Below are 22,781 nucleotides of genomic sequence, written 5' to 3'. Positions count from 1 at the left end.
TTTAGATTCACCCTAAAGTGACCTGTAAGTTCTTTATTATTAACTTAATGTCCTTTGTTCCACAGGTGTGGACTGTGTGGAGTTGACTCAGCCTGGATCCATGGTCATAAGCCCTGGTCAGTCCATGTCACTAACCTGTACAGTTTCTGGATATTCACTTACTGATGGCAGCTACTGTACAGGCTGGATCCGGCAGCCTGCAGGAAAAGCTCTGGAGTGGATCGGATATATATGTAGCAGTGGTAGCACTTACTACAGTGAGAAACTGAAAAGCAGGTTCCAGATTACTAGGGACACACGCAGGAGCACGGTGTCCTTAAGTGGCCAGAGTCTACAGACTGGAGACACAGCGGTGTATTACTGCGCTCGATACCCACAGTCAAACACTTCAACACAAACCCTGTACAAAAACATCCTCTCTGAGAAACACACAAATACGTCAGACACTCAGTATCACACACAGCCAGTAGAGGGCAGTCATCACTGTTAAATCCAGCTCAGTTTGATCAGATCACACAGGGGGATTGTTAAGATCCAAAAGCATAAATCACTGATGGAGATGTAAATAAATGTATTCAGAGTGGTTTGATGTAAAACAGTTCACTGTAGAGGAACATGACCTGGATTTGTTGTGTATTGCGGTGGTGATAGGAACCGGGGCTCTCCATGTGTAAGTGGCATCATGTAGTGATTATTCTTAGTCAAACGTGAATATTATGTACTTTTCAAAATCATCTACAAGTGTCTGTTACATTGTGTGTATCCAGATACTTTAAGGTGCCCCCATCAGTGACACAGTGTGTATTAATATCAACAGAAAAACATGAGACTAAAAAGGATGCCCTGGAGCAGCTGCATATGAACCTAATGTCACCATGCCCAATGCTCCTCTGATCTGTTATATGAAGAAAAGAGTCCCTGTCTTTGCTAATTTGGGCTCATCACTGCAGAAACTGCACTATGTAAATTCTGGAGGAAAATTGTAGGGGGAGCCCTGGTTAAAAAAAAGAAATCTCATGTAGTGTAGTTTCACGTCTAAAAGCACAGTGACCTTAAATGGTCAGAGTCTACAGACTGGAGACACAGCTGTGTATTACTGCGCTCGTGAAGACCACAGTGACACACTTCAACACAAACCCTGTACAAAAACATCCTCTCATCCTTTTGGAGGCTGACATTAGTACCTTACAGAACATGTAGTGGGCAATATTCACTAATAAGTCCTAAAGTCTCTTAACATCATTCCCACATCAATGCAGTTCATTAGATCTATTTTAGCTGATAGTGATGCAGAACTATAGCAAGACTGTACACATCAGTGAGAGCGCTGGATTGACAGAGAATTCTACAACCACTGCAGTGTCCTTCACTGGGAAACATGCTGCTGGGAAAGATGCTGCAATTTTGAAACACTGAGTCCACTCACTGTCCACTTTCAGTAGGTCATCTGTTGCTGTGCAGTTTGTGTTGTTCGTCCCCTAGTCCCTCATCAGTGGACACAGGATGCTGTGGGAGGGATATTTTAGGTCGATGGACTATTCTCAGTCCAACAGTGACAGTGGTTTCAAACTCCATCCACACTGCTGTGTCTGATCCACTCGTACCAGTACAACCCACACTAACACTCCACCACCACGTTAGTGTCACTGCAGCTCTGAGAATGATCCACCACCCAAATCATACCTGCTCTCTGGGGGTCCTGAGGGACCATTGAAGAGCAGGATGAAAGGGGGCATAGAAGTATGCAGAGCAACAGATGGACTCCAACCTTTAATAGTAAAGCTACTATATTTAATATTTGTTATTTATCTTTATAAATACAAATATAAACACCCCTGTTGTCCACTCACATATTATTTCCCAATCCCACCCACTTTCTTTTGTCTCCCTCAGGCACATGATGAAACTAGTCTGGAAGGATGAAGGCCAGCATCTGAGACGAGTAATGAGATACCAGCCACCACATCTTTTCAAACACAGTGCTGATGAACAGCTCAACATGCTTGGAGTAGGACATTAAGTACCCAGTTGTTATTTTAATGGACACATGCATTAACCAGCACTGTTCTGGGTGATAGTGGAGAGGGAGGGCTGTCTTAGTCATTTCAAGAGAGCAAAGAAGTTATGATTTCATGGACAACTGCTCTCAAATTTTATGCAAATGCCCGACCTTGTCCTGTATATTTAGGTGGAGGTGAAGCAAAACAATTTTCACTCGTTCACCATGTTCTCTACATCTCTCCTTCTGCTGCTGCTGGCTGCTGGGAGCTGTGAGTGAGTTTTTAGATTCACCCTAAAGTGACCTGTAAGTTCTTTATTATTATCTTAATGCCCTTTGTTCCACAGGTGTGGACTGTGTGGAGTTGACTCAGCCTGGATCCATGATCATAAGCCCTGGTCAGTCCATGTCACTGACCTGTAAAGTTTCTGGATATTCACTGACTAGTACCTACTGTTCAAACTGGATACGGCAGCCTGCAGGAAAAACTCTGGAGTGGATTGGATATATTTGTTCTGATGGTAGCACTGGCTACAGCAGTGCATTGAAAACCAGGTTTGAAATTACCAGGGACACGTCCAGCAGCACATTCACCTTAAAGGGACGGGATCTACAGACTGGAGACACAGCTGTGTATTACTGCGCTCGTTACCCACAGTGAAACACATCAACACAAACCCTGTACAAAAACATCCTCCTGTAAGTGGTGGAGCAACAGATACAGCTTTGCTCTGCCACAGGAGGGAGGTAGAGCACAGTCTCAGCACCTCCCTGTCTTTGCTAATCCGGGCTCATCACTGCAGAAACTGCACTATGTAACTTCTGGAGGTAAATTGTAGGGGTAGCCCTGGTTAAAAAAAATAAATCTCATGTAGTGTAGCTTTAAATCTTAGCCTCCACCAGGTGGCGATATTGTGTTTCAAGATGGACGTGATAAAGTGATAAAACATCTTAGTAAATACATGAAGATATTCTTCAAAAATCCCCCCATCAGCTGATCACTATGTTTTAACAGAGGCTCTCATCCTAGTTTACCCCTATCTTTCAGAATATATTGTAAACTTAACATTAACCCCTGATAAATCTGTTCTTTCAGCTCATGAACACCATTAGAATGATGGGAGATGGTGGTGTATAGAGTGGTTGTCTTTATTCTAAATCAAATCAAATCAAATCAAATTTATTTATATAGCGCTTTTCACAACTGATGTTGTCACAAAGCAGCTTCACAGAATTCCAGTAAGACAAGATTTGACATGAAATGTAAAGACAAATGTAAAACCCTCAAGTGAGCAAGCCAGGGGCGACAGTGGCAAGGAAAAACTCCCCCAGCTGAGGAAGAAACCTTGGGAGGAACCAAGGCTCACAAGGGGTGACCCATCCTCCTCTGGTCAATCTACTGGTGATGATAGTTAGTAGTCCATGAGAACTTCAGTGTAGGGACAGCTTCAAGGCACTTGGTGGTTGCTGGAGCGTGGGCAGCTGGTCTGAAGCGTGGAGGAGGATCTCGACAGTCATCCATCAGTGTCCAGACAGACAGGTGGGCAGTCGTTTACTCGGAAAGATGTAAAGGGATGGAATTAGTTTTGAACTGTTTGGTGTTTGTAAAGTAGAAAATATGAAAATTTCCAGAGTGTGGCTAATGACTCCGGCAGATCTGACTATGACAGCATTAACTAAAAGGAGAGAACCAGGAGGACACACAGACACGGGAGCATCCTGAAACACTCGCATCCCTCCGCTCCACCGTCAACAAACCTGAGTGATCGCGAGAAGCGGCGGGACGACAGCACCAGCGTCTCAGTATACTATAATTCCCTGTATCCATGGACCCCCTGGATCTGCCGCCTTTATCTATGGGGGAGCATTAGCTACCGAATGATAAACTAAACAAATGAGTTTTTAGCCTACATTTGAAGATTGCGACTGTGTCTGAGTCCCAAACATTTTCTGGAAGATCATTCCAGAGTTGGGGGGCTTTATAAGAAAAGGCTCTTCCCCCAGCTGAGGCCTTCTGAATTCTGGGAACATTTAAAAATCCAGTATTCTGTGATCTGAGTGAACGTGGAGGCTCATAATAGGAAATTGTATCTTGAAGATATTCAGGAGCAAGCCCATGTAGAGCTTTATATGTTAATAACAAAATTTTGTAGTCAATGCGGAATTTAACAGGCAGCCAATGAAGTGATGATAAAACTGGGCTGATATGTTCAAATTTTCTAGTTTTAGTGAGGACCCTAGCTGCAGCATTTTGAACTAGTTGAAGTTTTCTTAAATTGCTGCTGGTGCATCCTGACAGTAGTGCGTTACAGTAGTCAAGCCTTGAAGTAATAAAGGCATGTACTAATGTTTCTGCGTCCTGGAGGGATAAGGCATTTCTAATCTTAGCAATATTGCGAAGATTTAAAAAAGCTGTCCTAGTGATACTACCTATGTAAGTATCACTACCTAAATAAGTGTGTACAGTGAGCAGGTCAGTGAGGTCATCCCTCTGACATTGTAACTATGCAAATCGTTCTCTTGTCTTTATTAAGGGACGCTCTACAGCTCTGAGAGATCTTCAGAACCTCAGCCACAAGCTCCACCATGTTCAGCACATTGCTAATACTGCTGGCTCTCACTAATCTCCCATGTACGTCTGAATTCTGGAGTAAGGAAGCGCTCTAGGATGGACGTGTCATTCATATCTTTAATGATTCTCTTATTTCCACAGGTTTCCAGAGTCAGACTCTCACGCAGTCTGAAGCTGTGGTCAAAAAACCTGGAGAGTCTCATACACTGACCTGTACTGGTTCTGGATTCACTTTCAGTGACTATCGAATGGCCTGGATCAGACAGGCTCCTGGGAAAGGACTGGAAATCATTGCGTATATTAGCACAGAAAGCTCTCCAATCTACTATTCCCAGTCAGTCCAGGGAAGGTTCACAATCTCCAGATCGGACTCCAGCAGTCAGTTGTATTTACAGATGTCCAGTCTGTGTATGTAAACACAGTCCCTGAATGTAAACTTGACACTTTTTGCCATAAAAAACTGCACCAAAATACATGTATTAAAATAATTATTTCTTATTTTTGCATTTTCTTTTATAAAGTGTAGCTCACATGACGTGAAATACCATTCCTGTCCTGGATTGAACCACTTTTACTCCAAAGAACAGGTCCCCTCCAATGGTATCTCCTCCACCGTATATTACTGTGATCGATAAGGACACAGTGAAACACATCAACAAACACATTTACTCAACAGCCTCTTGCTGGTTTGATACAGGTCACTGTAGTAATGACTTACTCATACTATTTAGGAGGTTTCATGTTTTCATGGTTTATCACATGGACTGAGCTGGTATCTCACTCACTCATGTTTGGCAGGTGAAAGACTTTCCACAAGGGACATCAATAATAATAATAATAATAATACATTTTATTTTTGGCGCCTTTCAAGACTCGCAAGGTCACCGTACATAATAAAATCAAAGCAAAACAACAGGTATAAACAAAGTTAGTTAGCTAAACAGGCTACTTAAAGAGATACATAAAATGAAAAATCAAAGGACTAGGCTAAAGACTGTATGCTGTCCTGAACAGGTGGGTCTTGAGGCGTGATTTAAAAATGTCAAGGGAGTCAATATTATGAATGTCCGGTGGGAGGGAATTCCAAAGACGGGGGGCGGTGTGGCTAAAAGCTCTAGACCCCATGGTGGTCAGGCGGGCTGGAGGGACAGTGAGACTGATGGATGATGAGGATCTAAGAGTCCGGCAGGGTCTGTTTATGTGGAGGAGCTCTGTGAGGTATGGTGGGACAAGGTGATGGATGGCCTTAAAAGTAAGTAATATGAGTTTAAAGTCAATGCAAGATTTAACAGGGAGCCAGTGAAGCTGTTGAAGAACAGGGGTGATGTGATCAATGGATGGAGTTCTAGAGATAATACGGGCTGCAGCATTCTGAACCAATTGCAACTTATGAAGGGACTTGAAGGGGAGACCAGATAAAAGAGAATTGCAATAGTCCAGATGGGATGTGACCAGGGAGTGGACTAGGATGGCAGTATTGTCAGGAGTGAGGGAAGGACGGAGGCGGTTGATATGACGAAGATGGAAGTATGCAGAGCGAGTGATGTTATTTATATGGGTTTGGAAAGACAGAGTGCTGTCAAGGACGACACCCAGACTCCTTACCAGTGGGGAGGGGGAAATAAAAGTATTGTCAATGGGGATGGAGAAACTGTTTACTTTTGCAAGAGTGGATTTTGAACCGATGAGGAGAACCTCTGTTTTATCACTGTTGAGTTTGAGAAAATTGGAGGAGAACCAAGGCTTGACTTCCTGTAAGCAATTGCATAGGGAGGTGGGAGGGAGAGAGGAAGTGGGTTTGCTAGAAAGATAGAGCTGGGTGTCGTCAGCATAGCAATGAAACTGGATGTTGTGTTTACGGAAGATATGACCAAGGGGGAGAAGATAGATTATGAAGAGAATTGGACCAAGGACAGAGCCTTGAGGAACACCGGAAGTGAGAGGAGATGGCTGGGATGTGAATGTCTTTAACTGAATAAACTGAGTGCGGTCAGAAAGATATGAGGTGAACCAGTCCAGTGGTGTGTTGGAAAAACCGATGGCTGATAGTCTATGGAGGAGGATAGAATGGGAGATGGTGTCAAATGCTGCACTCAGGTCAAGAAGAATGAGTATAGATAAAACACCCGAGTCTGCTGCAGTCAGAAGGTCATTTGTTATTTTGAGGAGAGCTGTTTCTGTACTGTGATTAGGACGAAACCCAGATTGAAACTGCTCATAGAGGTGGTTATTAGAGAGATGGGAATGAATCTGAGAGGCAACTGTCTTCTCTAGGATTTTTGAAAGAAAAGGTAGGTTAGAGATGGGACGAAGGTTTTTGAAGTTGTTAGGATCTAGACCGGGTTTCTTAAGAATAGGGGTGACTGCAGCAGGCTTTAAAGGCGAAGGGACAGATCCAGAAGTGAGGGAGGAGTGAATAATGGCAGTTATCAGAGGCAATAGTGAAGATAAACATGCTTTAACCAGGGGTGTTGGGAAAGGGTCAAGTTGAGAAGTGGAAGGTTTAGATTTATGGATGAGATCAGAGATATTGGAGATAGTTGGAAGTTGAAATGTGGTAAATGGGTGAATATAAGGGGCTGGAACCGGAGAAAATAATGTACAGAGAGTGTCAGGAAGCAATTGTTGGTGTATCAGATCTATTTTGGTATTGAAAAATGACATTAGTAAGTTGCAATGGTCAGCAGAGTAGAAATGAGAAGGTAAAGAGTCTGGTGGGCGGAGAGTGGAGTTGACCAAAGAAAACAGGGCCCGTGTGTTTCCATCACCAGTTCTAATTAGTTGGGAGAAGTACTGGGATTTTGCTGTGCGAAGGTTGTCTTTATATAGAAGGAGATGGTTATGATAAAGATCCTTGTGGATTGTGAGTCCAGTTTTCTTGAAGAGGCGCTCCAGCTGGAGTGCAGTAGCTTTGAGCTGACGTAGGTAAGTTGTGAACCAAGGAGCTGAATGGGTGAAAAAGACAGTCCGGGTTTTTAAAGGAGCGAGTGAGTCCAGTAGAGAGTGAAGTCCAGTGTTATAGAGTTGAACCAAATCATCAGTAGTGGCTGAATTACTCGGATTTGGAAGACTGTCAATACCTGATAAAAGTGAGGTTAGATTAACATTTTTGATATTACGATATGTAATGGAATGTGGTGGTCTATTTTTAGATAAAGCCATATTGATTTTGAATGAAATAACAGAATGATCAGAGACAGGGAGTTCGTTGGCAGTACAGTTGTGTGGAGTTACACCAGGTCCAAGGTATGTCCTTTAGAGTGAGTTGGGAAGTTGACATGCTGTTGTAATCCGAAACTGTCCAGGCAAGATGTAAAATCCTTAGTAGTGGTGTGGTTTACATTGTCCATATGTATGTTGAAATCACCAAGCAGAATAATATTGGAAACAAGTGAACAGAGGAAAGTGAGAAAGGCTGAAAAGTCATTTATGAAATCCTTATTAGGCTTGGGAGGACGATAGATAGTAGCCAGAACAGTTGGTTTTGGACCATGCAGCTGTATGGCTACTACTTGAAATGTGATGTAAACAGGTAAAGTGAGTGTGGTGGCTTTCAACTGCTCACGGTAAAGTATCGCGATACCTCCTCCGTGACCAGTAACACATGGCTGAGAGATGTAAACAAACCCAGCCGGCGTTAGCTCATTCAGCTGGGAAAAGTCCCCTGGTTGTTGCCACATCTCAGTAAGACAGAGAATGTCGAACTTACGGTCGAGAAGGGTGTCCCGGAGGAGAAGGCTTTTACCCGTGAGGGAACGAGTGTTGAGAAGCCCGACGTTAACATCACAATGGTCCGTGGATTCAATGAAGTTAGCCGACCTAGCTATCCTGACTAAGACAGCACGGTCCACTTTCCTGTCAGGGTTCAAGATCAATATCATCTGTATTAGGGACAGTACACATGGGATTAGTGTAGGATACCAGTTCAGCCCACATGTTTTCGGATACGTTTATATGTGGGAGCAGTTGTGTCCCCCCTGTGTTTTGCAAGAGAAATATGTGACATTTCTTTAAATAAATTCTAATTAAGCTTTTACCTAAATCTGGAGCAGTTATCATAATAATTTACCCATCACTAGGTACAGACTTTGTGAGATCTACCAGGGGAATGAGCCTCTTATCATCAGTTCCTCACTTAATCCCTTTTACAACTTATATCTAGAGTCTCCTTGCACCAGACACTCCTCCACAGAGCAACATTTACATGAACTGATGCTCTATGCAAATCTTCCCACTTATTTTAAGTGTGTTGGGGTGTGGAGTGGAGTTTGCGCTTGGTGCAATTTACACTCACCATGTTCCCTACTTGTTTACTGCTCTTTCTATTAGCAGCTGTGTTCTGTGAGTGTTTATGAGAAGATTTGAATATTTTGTTCATAAGAGATGTGTTTCTTTTGAATGTAACAATAACCTTTATGTTCCACAGGTGTGGACTGTGTGGAGTTGACTCAGTCTGGATCTGTGGTTGTAAGCCCTGGTCAGTCCATGTCACTGACCTGTACAGTCTCCGGATATTCACTGACTGATGGCAACTACTGGACACACTGGATACGGCAGCCTGCAGGAAAAACTCTGGAGTGGATTGGACAGATAGGCAGTGCTGGTACAGCTTACTACAGCGAGAAACTAAAAAGCAGGTTTGAAATTACTAGGGACACTCCCAGGAGCACAGTGTCCTTAAGTGGCAGGAGTCTACAGACTGGAGACACAGCTGTGTATTACTGCACTCGTGAACGCCACAGTGAAACACATCAACACAAACCCTGTACAAAAACATCCTCCTGTAAGTGGGGGAGCAAGTGCCACCAGAGGGAGATAGAGAACAGTCTCAAATGCCACTGGCTCCACATGTTTTAAACTACTGAATAGAAAGACAGAAACCCAGCCTCCTCCTACTGGCTCACTATATTTACTCTTATATTTACCCAGTATTATTCAATACTCATTGCTGAGAGACTATTTCAGGCTTTTTACTGTGATTCACATCAGCGGAATGACAGTGTGTTTCAGCAGAGATCTTTTTCCTCTTGATTCATTAAAGCCACTTGTTTCAGGTTCAACAAACAAATCTCATGTAGTGAAGCTTTAAATGAGTCCAGTTTAGTATCAGAACCTGCTTTTGATCATTCCACTCTTCACTTCACTCAGACATTTATCATTACTCAAGAAGCAGAATGAAAATTACATCTTTCCAGGGGAAAATATTACTGTCTTTCATAAACAAATAGATTATGTCCATTTCTGATGAAAGCAAAGATCTGTTATCTTGAGATCTCAAGGAAATGATTCAGTGTCATTCCCTTGTCCTGTCGTGTCTGTTGTCCTTGCCATGTGCTCACTTGGCACATGGCTCTGTTTGTTATTGTCCATGTCTCCGCCCATGTCCCGCCTTTCTTCCTCTTCCTTGTCAGTGTCATTTGTAATCCTGCCCCATCGTTATCAGTCCAGGTGTCCCTTGTCTGTTGTGTTCATTTAAGTTCCCTTGCTTCTGTGCTGCTTGGTTGGACATTCCACCTTTGTTTTGTGCTCTCTGGCCTGTCTGCCTTCCCTGTTTCTTATGCCCGCCAAGTCAGTCTTTGTATCTTTCATGTCTGTGTCTTTACTCTGTTTGTTTCTGTGTTCAAGTTTAGTCTTCTTTAGCAATTTCTCAGTTTGGGTCTCTTTTCAGTTCTCTCTGTCTAGGTTTGTCTTTCTATCTCTATGTCTATGTTTAGTCTGTTTAAGCTTTCTCTGTTTAGCTCTATTTGTCTAGGTTTGTCTGTCCTGTTCCCTGTCAGTCCTGTTCCCTCTCTATCTGTCTAAGCCCCTCTGTCCAAGTCATCCTGTCCAAGTCTCTCTGTCTCAGTCTTTCTTTGTTTACGTTTTTCTGTCTAGTTATCTTAGTCTGTCTTTGTATTATCTTGTGTTGTAAATAAAATTAGTCACTGTGTTTTAGCAAGTGTGTCTGCCTCCGTCAGTCCCTGCGATCCTGACATTCACTTATGTGGGGAAAGTCAGGTTCTTTGAGAAACATTAGCTGTGATTGTGAGAAAACCAGTGAAATAAATGTTTTGTCACAGGAAATGTGTTGACTGTTGAAATGTGTACACTGTCATTAATTCTCCGCTCCAGAAAACTAAGCTGTCAAGGGGTTCATCGCTTAGCTGGTTCCATAAAGGGTCTTTGATTGGGTGGTTCTAGAGTCAATAGAGTTGAACCAATCTCAAAGATTCCATCTACGTTTAAATAAGACCAGCTCTATGCAAATGCTCTGCCTGGTGCTGCATATTTAAGCAGGTGGAGGTGAAGAACAACAGCTTCCACTCATTCCCCATGTTCTCTACATCTCTCCTTCTGCTGCTGCTGGCTGCTGTGAGTGTTTTTAGATTCACCCTAAAGTGACCTGTAAATTCTTTATTATTATCTTAATGTCCTTTGTTCCACAGGTGTGGACTGTGTGGAGTTGATTCAGCCTGGATCCATGGTCATAAACCCTGGTCAGTCCATGTCACTGACCTGTAAAGTCTCTGGATATTCACTGACTGATAGCAACTACTGTTCAAACTGGTTACAGCAGTCTGCAGGAAAAACTCTGGAGTGAATTGGATTTATTTGTTCTGATAGTAGCACAGTGCATTGAAAAGCAGGTTTGAAATTATCAGGGACACTTCCAGCAGCACATTCACCTTAAAAGGACGAGATCTACGAACTGGAGACACAGCTGTGTATTACTGAGCTCGACAACCACAGTGAAACACTTCAACACAAACCCTGTACAAAAACATCCTCATGTAAATGGTGGAGCAACACATACAGATTTGCTCTGCCACAGGAGGGAGGTAGAGCACAGTCTCAGCACCTCCCTTGTTTCTCACCTCATTAACCCTTACCCTCTATGATTTACATAAACATTTCATTACCAGAGGCCAATCCAAATACATTATGTGTATGAAGCTGAGAGGTTTGGCTGGACAGGACTCAGCTGTTTATTACTGTGCAGCAAAATACAGTGACACAACCAAGAGAGCCACCTGAACCCCTCAGAACAATGGTTACAATAAGGGTACAAATATGTCTTAAATGTCCACTTCAACCAGTAGGGGGTGATAGAACTTTAAAATACATTGAGATATTCCCCTCATGAGTTGATTTCTATGTTTTAACTCAGGATCCCTACCTAATTTACCCATATCTTTCAGAATCTATTGTAAAGTTAATATAAACCCTTGCTGAGGTCTCACATGTGTAATTCTGACTGAGAAGGTGAAATCTAGCAAGTGATTGATAAAACACACATTAAAAGTGACCACATCTTCAAACTCACCATCACTGGAGCTCAGCACATTTGGAGGAGAACACTAACTACACTCTAAAAAATGCTGGGTTATTTTTATAACCCAATTGCTGGGTTGAGCATGCTGGGTCATGATGTTTGGTTATTTTGACTTAAATTGGGTTAATAACAAGCAACCCAGCAGCATTGGGTTGTGTAGAACTAGATAGCGTTAGCTGAGTTGAATTAGCTTCCACCTGACTTAAGTTCACTTCTGCCGTTCTTGGACTGATATGGCCCGTGTGTGGTAGCCTTAGGGTATGTCATGCTTTATCCCTATTGGGATGTTCGCTTTTTATATGAAAGCCAATGCGCTAAAAAAAAAAAAAAAAAAAAAAAAAAAAAATCTGTACAGCACTCCTTAACCAGTGCTTGTGATTCCTTTGAAATGAATACCTCCTTTGCTTTTTTTTTTTACTTATATGAAACGAGTGATAAAAATCACGATGTGAAATCAGAAAATAGCTTTCCATCTTCGTATTAGAATTTTCATTTCCACCTTAACACTAGAAGCATCGCGCTTATTTGACCGACTGAGACCGGAGCAAAGAGAGCCGCTGGTTTGACAGCTGTGACTAAAGTCTCCCTTCCACACCAAAACCAACACAACACACGGAGTAAAGTCAGTCACAGGCTCAAATACACACCGGCTCTCTGTGCTCCTACTGTTAAAATTGTCACTAGTCGAAGCTAATGTTGCCTTCCTTATTTATTTTTCCCCCTTCCACCTTAAAGGTCATTTTCGGAAGACGTTTGCTTTTTATTCTCCATTTTTCGTATTCAAATGTTTATTTCTACCTTAAACCTGTCAGTATATGAGGCTAACAGTGGCGTAATTCACTAGCTTCTTGTTTGAATTAGTAGTTCCAACTTAAAAGGGGTAACTGTGATGATTGTTAGCGTTTTAAAAAAGTCTCTTTCCTCTTTGTTCATAATGCATTAAACATCTTTTAATACCACTCGTTATATTCATAAAAACACAAACCACAAATATTTTACCTTTTAATACCCTTTATTCCTCATGTACCTCTTATAAAACATGCACTACACTAACTTTAACTAGTTGTTAACAGGAGCTGCGTATGAGATAAATATATTCATTTTTCCTATTCATATTCATTAACGTTGCACCTTGAAACCAGACAATCGCACCCCAATATGGTGCCCACGCCAAAAAGATTGTCATTTCAACCCATGAACATGACGGGTACTCGGCAATGTGACTCAGCTGCAACCCATTAATAAATGTATGTACGCATATTGAGGTATGTATAAAGCATGTATTTGTCCCCAGAGCACTGACCCGGAAAGTTTTGTTTTATATTTAAGTTTAAAATCTTTTATTTTTTAATCACATTTCTTTTTTTTAAATATATTTTAAAAATGTATTTTATTACCTCTACTCCTCAGCCTCTGCTGTGACTGTGGACATGGCTATGCAAGAGTGGCTTAAGGACAACATTCATCCACCAAGCCAGGTAAGACAATACATGAAGGTGACTGCAATCCATAGAGCTAATGGATAAGGGAGAATCGGACCAAAAGAGTTGTAGAAATACTACAAGAATATCCACGTCTGTTGGACACCTCATATGGAGAGAGATTAGTCTCAAAATACTTTACAAATGTGTAAATGTTAATCCAAAAATTAAACACAAGTCATAAATTTGTTTCACTATTCACAAATGAACAGATCCCAATCTGTCTCACAGTCTGCAGTTTGTACAAATACAGTTACATTCATAAACACACGTGTTTGTTTTTCATAGACATATCCCAATTTTATGCAAAAATAAATACATTTGTTTAAATTTACATTGTAAATATTTGTAAAGTCGAAGTCTCAAATTTAAAATTTATATAATTGTTGACTTTTTTATTCTTATGGGCTTTAGACAATTACATTTAAAGCATTTTTATTTTAAATGTGCGAACATGGGAAAAATATCAGTAAAATATAATGTAAAGTTGGGATAAACATAACAAAGAAAGGCAACTGACACGCTATCAAAGCTAGCATCTGTCCAAACATATCATTACTCTAAAAGCTTACAAGTGTCCAGGCTGTAGGCCACAAATGTGCAGGTGCTTTTTATTTCTGTTATATAGTACAAATGCTTAACCTATTGTGGGCTGTACCCTGGAATTCCATGTGAGTTAGTTTGTGATGTTGTTAATTTATTCACTCATTCATACATTAATTCAATTTCCTCTTTCCCACCTTTGCTCAACTTGTTTTCCTAGGTTGGAAGTAATATGGCTGATTATTTAAGACATACCAAGGACACCAGGGAGCTTCCATATGTTCTGATGCTTGGGGACTGCAGTCGTTGTTCTCAAGCTTTTGTAATCATCAGTGGAGAAGCTCTGGAGCAGAGCACACTACTGAGAGTAGTGGATGTTTGCTTCAAAGCATTTTACGTATTTGACCTCCAATATCTTGTTGTCATTTATTAATTGTATTTTCAATATCATTTATAACCTGGAGAAAAATAATTTGAACTTGTTTATTGCGGACTTCTGGACTAGATGTGTTTCTTTGTCAGGAACGAGGGGCGGATTGAGGGAAGTGGACGCACTCGCTAAAGCACAGTATATTTAATATAAACAAAACAACGATACTTAAACATAACGAAAACAAACAGGGAGCCAAACAGGTTAAACGGGACACGAGGAGCAAATCAGGGCAAAACGGGACAGACAGACTAAAGAACGAGACGACAGGAAATGAAACGACAACGTGGGAACTTACAGAGACAGACTGGATACCACGACTGACATAACAAAGAATGAGAGAACAAGAGAACAAGAGAACACGACAGACTTGACATGATACAGGGAACAATAGAACAATGACCAACCAACAGGAAGTGTAGGAAGGGGACTTAAATACAAGACACTGATGAGACGCACCTGAGACAGATAACGAGAAGGACGGGTTAACAGATGACAGACAAGGAGGCGGGACAAAGGCGGAGACTAGAACATAAACAAAACAGAGCCATGTGCAAATAAAGCACATGGCGGGGACAACAGACTGACAGGACGAAGGCGTGACAGATGCCCCCCCCCAAGAATGCGCAACTCCCGGGCGCGTACTCCTAAACCCCCCAGGAGCTGGCACAGGAGAGGGCACGGAAAACAAGACAGAACAACAAACCAATGGGAGACAGGACTCAGGACAATACGGGAACAGACACTGGAGCTGGGGACACAACAGAACCGAATATACGAGACGGGACATGGGACATGACAGGTGACTGACAAAGGGAGGTAACAAAAGACTGGAACGGACTGGACATGACGGGAGTGGACACATGCGACTTGACAGAGTTTTTGACATTGGACATGACACTGGATGGAAACAGGGACTGGACAGAAGACGGGACAGGTGACAGGACTTGGTGCTGGGACTGGACGGGAGCAGAGACTGGTGACAAGACACTGGACAGGATAGGAACGTTAGACTGGACAGGGGTACGTGACTGGACAGAAGACAGGACAGGTGACATGACACTAGACTGAAACGGAGACGGAGACTGGACATGACTAACAGGGGATTGAAAGGGAAACTGGACCGGAGACAAGACAGGTGACTGGACATTGGACGGATACGGGAACTGAACGTGAGACAAGACAGAGGGTTGAAACGGGGACTGGACATGAGACAAGACAGAGGGTTGAAACATAGACTGGACAGGGCTGACAGGGGACTGGACAGGACTCACAGGAGACGGGACTTGAGACAAGACAGGGGGTTGAAACGGAGACTGGATTGGAGAGAAGACAGGGGACTGAACGCTGGACGGATATGGAGACTGGACATGACTAACAGGGGACTGAACATGAGACAAGATAGGGGGTTAAACCAGAGACTGAACAGGGCTGACAGGGTACTGGACAGGACTTGACAGGGGAACTGGTACAAGAACTTTACAGGGACCGACACAAACACAGTGACCGGGACAGGGACAGAGACAAAGGCTGACACGGGCACAGGGACAAGGACAGAAACAGGAACCAAGACAGGGACAGACAGGGGAACCAATATAACAGGGGGGTGCCCAGGACTGGCTACTGTCTGTGGGGCAGTCTGAGGAACCAGCCTGGGCACAGTTCTGGGGATCGGCCCTGAAGTTCTACGGGCCGACCTACGGACATGGACAGGAGCGGCCGTAGCCACAGTCACGGGGACAGGAGCGGCCGTAGCCACAGTCACGGGGACAGGAGCGGCGGGTGCCGCCATCACGGACACAGGAGCGGCGGGTGCTGCCATCACGGACACAGGAGAACGTGCGACGACGTCCACGGAGGCAGAGGAATCTGCGCCGTCATCCACGGAGACTGGGGAACGTGCGACGACGTCCACGGAGGCAGAGGAATCTGCGCCGTCGTCCACGGAGACTGGAGAACGTGCGACGACGTCCACGGAGGCAGAGGAATCTGCACCGTCGTCCACGGAGACTGGAGAACGTGCGACGACGTCCACGGAGGCAGAGGAATCTGCACCGTCGTCCACGGAGACTGGGAAACGTACGACGACGTCCACGGAGGCAGAGGAATCTGCGCCGTCGTCCACGGAGACTGGGAAACGTGCGACGACGTCCACGGAGGCAGAGGAATCTGCGCCGTCGTCCACGGAGACTGGAGAACGTGCGACGACGTCCACAGAGGCAGATGAATCTGTGACGTCGTCCACGGAGACTGGAAACAGTGCGACGATGTCCACGGAGGCAGAGGAATCTGCGACGTCGTCCACGAAGACAGGAGAGGCGCGCGCCGCACTCTCGAGGACAAAGGCGCGCGCCGCGCTCTCGAGGACAGAGGCGCGCGCCGCGCTCTCGAGGACAGGCGCGGCTGGAGGCGCCACGTTAATGAAGACAGGCGCGGCCGTTGGCGCCGCTTTTACAAGGACAGGAGTTTGTGCTGCTCGGCGGGCTCGCGCTGGAGCTGTAAAGGGTTTAGGGGGTTTCACAGGCGCACCCATTAGATCCCCTCGAGGTGCGCCCCTGTTAGCCTCCGACCTCAGAGCTACGGAGGTGAGGCTAATAGCCCCTACCCTTAACGCCCCCCCAAAAATTTCCCCGGACCTGAGGGGGTAATCCTCCAGCGAGGGGGGAGCTCCAGCATGCTTCTTCCGCCGACTCTTACGACTCGCGCTGGCGTAATCACTCGATTCACGAGCTGCCTCCTCCTGTAGGCGTTGATTAACGCTGGCGTGTATCTGCCGGAGCCGGCTACTCCATATCGCAGCCCTGTCGAACATATTTTCTGTGCTAGCTGCGTCCTGGTGGTTGGTCATTCTGTCAGGAACGAGGGGCGGATTGAGGGAAGCGGACGCACACGCTAAAGCACAGTATATTTAATATAAACAAAACAACGATACTTAAACATAACGAAAACAAACAGGGAGCCAAACAGGTTAAACGGGACACGAGGAGCAAATCAGGGCAAAACGGGACAGACAGACTAAAGAACGAGACGACAGGAAATGAAACGACAACGTGGGAACTTACAGAGACAGACTGGATACCACGACTGACATGACAAAGAATGAGAGAACAAGAGAACACGACAGACTTGACATGATACAGGGAACAATAGAACAATGACCAACCAACAGGAAGTGTAGGAAGGGGACTTAAATACAAGACACTGACGAGACGCACCTGAGACAGATAACAAGAAGGACGGGTTAACAGATGACAGACGAGGAGGCGGGACAAAGGCGGAGACTAGAACATAAACAAAACAGAGCCATGTGCAAATAAAGCACATGGCGGGGACAACAGACTGACAGGACGAAGGCGTGACATTCTTGGTAAATTATTTTGTGTTGCTTGATTCTCCTGTTGTCTGTGTGTATAAACAATATAAAATACACTTTACATTTTATTTTTGAATATTTTAAATGTATAAAAATCTACAATACTTTGATAACTTGACTATTGTACGTATGTCTTTTATTCCAGCTAGACACTGATTATATTTTTATTTTTGTTTGTTGGCTTATTAATAAAAATATTCTGGAATAATATTTGTGTGCATGCTTGCATTAAATTGATTAAAAATGAACCAACCCAAAGGTTGCAGTAAACCTACAATATAGTTGTTTTTACCCAATAGTGGGTCAATGTCAATAACCCAGCCTGGCTAGCATAGCTGGGTTAAAATAACTAATGCTGGGTTTGTCCCTATTTGACCCAACGCTGGGTTGACAAATTGAACCAACTTGGGTTATTTCAACCCAACCATTTTAGAGTGTACTAAATCTGTTCTTTCAGCTCATGAACACCATTAGAATGATGGGAGATGGTGGTGTATATTGTGGTTGTCTTTATTCTAAATAAGTGTGTACAGTAAGCAGGTGAGTGAGGTCATCCCTCTGAAACTAACTATGCAAATCCTCCTCTTGTCTTTATTAAGGGACGCTCTACAGCTCTGAGAGATCTTCAGAACCTCAGCCACAAGCTCCACCATGTTCAGCACATTGCTAATACTGCTGGCTCTCACTAATCTCCCATGTACGTCTGAATTCTGGAGTAATAAAGTGCTCTAGGATGGACATGTTATTCATATCTTTAATGATTCTCTTATTTCCACAGGTTTCCAGAGTCAGACTCTCACTCAGTCTGAAGCTGTGGTCAAAAAACCTGGAGAGTCTCATAAACTGACCTGTACTGGTTCTGGATTCACCTTCAGTAGCTATGAAATGGCCTGGGTCAGACATGCTCCTGGAAAAGGACTGGAATGGATTGCATTTATTAGCACAGTAAGCACTCCAATCTACTATTCCCAGTCAGTCCAGGGAAGGTTCACAATCTCCAGATCAGACTCCAGCAGTCAGCTGTATTTACAGATGTCCAGTCTGAAGAGTGAAGACACTGCGGTGTATTACTGCGCTAGAGACTCACAGTGGTAGAGAGCAGTGAGAGCGCTGTACAAAAACCCTTCCCCATTCATCTCCAGAGGAAAGCTGGTGGGAGTCAGACAGGGTTCAGAGGATATAGCCTTGTTTGCCAATACAAACTACATGTACTAAATTGATTATTTTTTATTTTTACATTTTCATCTATAGCCTCCCCCACCCCCAAATGACATCACATCAATAATGTATCACTGCCTTCAACAAGGACACAGTGAAACAAATCCACAGAAACACTGCTTCTCTGGAACCCATCCTTGTGATACTTGTGTTTCACTGATTTCATGACTCTATGGTTCTGATGCATCTCATGGATTGAGCTTGTAACTCACTCAGTCATGTTTAACAGTGGAAGCCTCTTCAAAAGAGTATCAGTGGCACTGTGCTTTTTGCCCCAATTCTTGTTTCTCTGAGCTAATTCTCCAAATGTATTTCTAATAGCATTTACCATGTACCAATCTGGATGTTGAATATATTAAAGAAAGGTCTCTACAGCACAGAGAGAGCTCAACCAGCTCAGCTCAGCAGCCTTGTATCTACATGCTATCATCAGTGTTAAATAAAATAGATGTGGTGTTAATGTAGGAAATCATTTCAGCCGACATGTTTAAAGGTTCAGTTAAGTTCATATGTGGGAACAGTAGTGTCTCCTTATGGTTGGAATTAGAGAAACAACAACAGCAAACAAATATATAGGTTTCTGTATAAACTCTAAATTTTGTACAGAAACATGAATGAATTAATCACTTTGTGTAAATCTGTTGCTCTGTGGAGGAATGTCTGGTAAAAGGAGGTTGTAGATGCACATTGTACAAGGGAATAAGTGAACTGATGATAAGAGGCTCTATTCCTTATTTGATCCCACAAGGTCATTTAACCTCTACCACAATTTGAACCCGAGACTTCCTTTAACCAGACACTCCTCCACAGAGCAGCAGATTTACATGAAGTGATGTTCTATGCAAATGTTACTCTTTATTTTAAGTGTGTTGAGGTGTGGAGCAATAGTTTGCTCTTGGTGCACTTTACTCTCACCATGTTCTCTACTTGTTTACTGCTCTTTCTATTAGCAGCTGTGTCCTGTGAGTGTTTATGAGAAGTTTTGAAACTTTTGTTCATAAGAGATATGTTTCTTTTGAATGTAACAATAACCTTGTTCCACAAGTGTGGACTGTGTGGAGTTGACTCAGTCTGGATCTGTGGTTGTAAGCCCTGGTCAGTCCATGTCACTGACCTGTACAGTCTCCGGATATTCACTGACTGATAGCACCTACTGTACAGGCTGGATCCGGCAGTCTGCAGGAGAAGCTCTGGAGTGGATCGGATATATATGTTATAGAGGGGACAGTTACTACAGTGAGAAACTAAAAAGCAGGTTTCAAGTTACTTGGGACACATCCAGGAGCACAGTGACCTTAAGTGGCCAGAGTCTACAGACTGGAGGCACAGCTGTGTATTACTGCGCTCGTTACCCACAGTGAAACACATCAACACAAACCCTGTACAAAAACATCCTCCTGTAAGTGGAGGAGCAACAGATAAAGCTTTGCTTTGTCACTAGAGAGAGTTAGAGAACAGTCTCAGTGGCACTTAGCTCCACATATTCTGAGATCTACTGAACAAGGTTCTCACTCAGCCCCTCCATAACAGTGTAGTGTATGTTGGTTATACACCGTGATATATGAATATATATTTGATATATATTTATATATTGTGTTTATAGCGTTGACCTTATTCAAACTCTTATGATTACTGATATTTGAGTAATGATAGTAATTAAAGTTTATAATTGGCTTAAGCAATTAAAACGTTAATAATTAGTTTGAGAATGAATAATAGTCACGCTAAGTGAGATCTTCAGGATTTTCAGACCTTTAATGAAAAGACTGTACACACTGTGATTTCAAATAATGAAAGTATTTATTAACAAAAAGAAGAAGGATATTTACTTAACATAGCATAATCTTGCAATCTCACGACATCTATGCAGGGGAAGCCGATTCGACTTTAAAGATAAGCTAGGCGATATGGCTTGTGACTAAAGTGTTGCTAACTGAGGTTTAATTACGTATAAATTTATAAAGGGACTTAATTAAGCATCAGCTTCTGGAGAATGTGAGAATTTAGCTTGCTTACTCTTTCGCCGTTTTCTGCCGAGCCGTTGGGTCCCACGGTTTGACCTCCATGCTCTAGGGGTTGTTTCCCGTCCTTCCCGAGTCGTGGAATGTAGGCCCGTTTGTGAAGGAGATTCCCTCCAGGTTGAGTAAGGCACTCTCGGCCTCAGGCGGGCGACGTCGATCGGGAGTCCCCTTTTTCGGAGAACCGCGGGCCTGGCTGGTTTTTCCACTGAGAAAGGGGAGGCGTCTTCAGAGTAGTCACCTCGTCTCTCAATTCTCCAGAAGTAGTGCCCTCAGAAGTCGGCTTATAACGCTAATATATATCCGCTATAAACTAATCTAAAGAGGTGATATCTTATTCTGGCCACGAATAAGTTTCACCTGCTTTGATCACTCGTGAGATTAAACTTAGATTGGGCGATAAACCATAAACACAATTAAAAGGAAAATAAGGTATTCAAATCACTCGACATATTCGTAGATTTCTTCCACACTAGCTAACTCAAGACGTCTCCTGGGAGCTTAGTGAGGTTTCTTCAAAAGTCTTTGTTCATTGGCGTGAAGAGGAGAAAACGTCTCGCTTGGAGAGGTTGGAGCTTACAGAAAATAAAACAAAGAGAACGCGTAAAGGCGCTCAGAAATAAGAGAGGAAGTTAAGAGCTTCCGAAGAGGAAGTTGAGAGTTTCAAAACAACAGAACAAGAGAGTGTTCAGAGCGGAAACGTAAGAGAGGAAACGTAAGAGAGAAGCGTAAGAGTGAGAGAAATGAGCCTGCATCCTCTTTTCAAAGGTAGCGCGGTCATGCCCTATTGGGAGGTGTCCTTCCTTTGATTGGATCCGGGGTCCGAGGCTCACGTGACTGGCTTCATGAGACAGGAAAGGGGAAGGCTGGATCAGGGATTCAAAAAGTAATAAGATAGAAATTTCGCGTATCGAAATTTCTTATACATGTTAGTGACATATTACAATGAGTGTCCTGGATTATTAAAATCAAACATTTACCTAAAATTTTATCTTGGGTACATCGTGTTTACGTCCCATTTACAATATTTATGTTAGAAGATATTAATTCGTTTCCTTAGAGACAGAACTTTCTTTCATAATTGAAAACAGTAATACACATCACTTCATTGGTTGGTAGACGTTCATCTGAGGATGATAAAAGGGGTTGACATTAATACAGATTTGCATAAAACATGTTCATAAATGCTTGTTGCGCTCAGTATGCATTTAGGAGTCAGTAGGGCGAAACACGATTTCGCAAACGTCCACTTGGGGTCGCTGTTGGTCCATGCTGTTCATCCTTTGCGGATGAGTTTCCCAGGGGTCAACTCGAGTTAAGTCGGCACTGCCAGCTGTTGATTTTCATATGAGATAAGCTTCGCCTCTTAGGCGCCACGGCCATAAAAGGAATTATAACTCATCACTTTGTTTGAAGTCCCTGTTTCTTAAGAGCATCATAAAAATGGGCTTGTTATCTTTATGTTTCTGAAGAGAGGAAAGAGCCGTGGCCAGGCATCCTGGTCAGTCCTTTGATGCAGACCTTATGTGTGTGCGTGAGGGTGTGTGTGTGTTGGGGGGAACGCAGGGTCTTTGCACACAGCAGTCTGTGGAATGTGGGGTCCTCTCCCAAGAAATCCTTATTCAGAGTGGAGAGTTTTTTATTCAAAACTTTCATTTCTTTATTCGGTCCATACTCCACTACAACAGTTTATATTTACATAATATGTAAATACAGATTATTACTGCTGCTCCTCACCTTCAGCAGTGAGTTCCTCAACCTTTGATTCAGACTTTATCTTCATGTTATTACAATGTAATTAACAATACAATATTTCTCTTGTTTCAACAGGTGTG

The sequence above is a fragment of the Hoplias malabaricus genome, chromosome 13 (assembly GCF_029633855.1).
Source record: "Hoplias malabaricus isolate fHopMal1 chromosome 13, fHopMal1.hap1, whole genome shotgun sequence".
NCBI lineage: Eukaryota > Metazoa > Chordata > Actinopteri > Characiformes > Erythrinidae > Hoplias > Hoplias malabaricus.
This window is presented reverse-complemented; position numbering follows the sequence as displayed.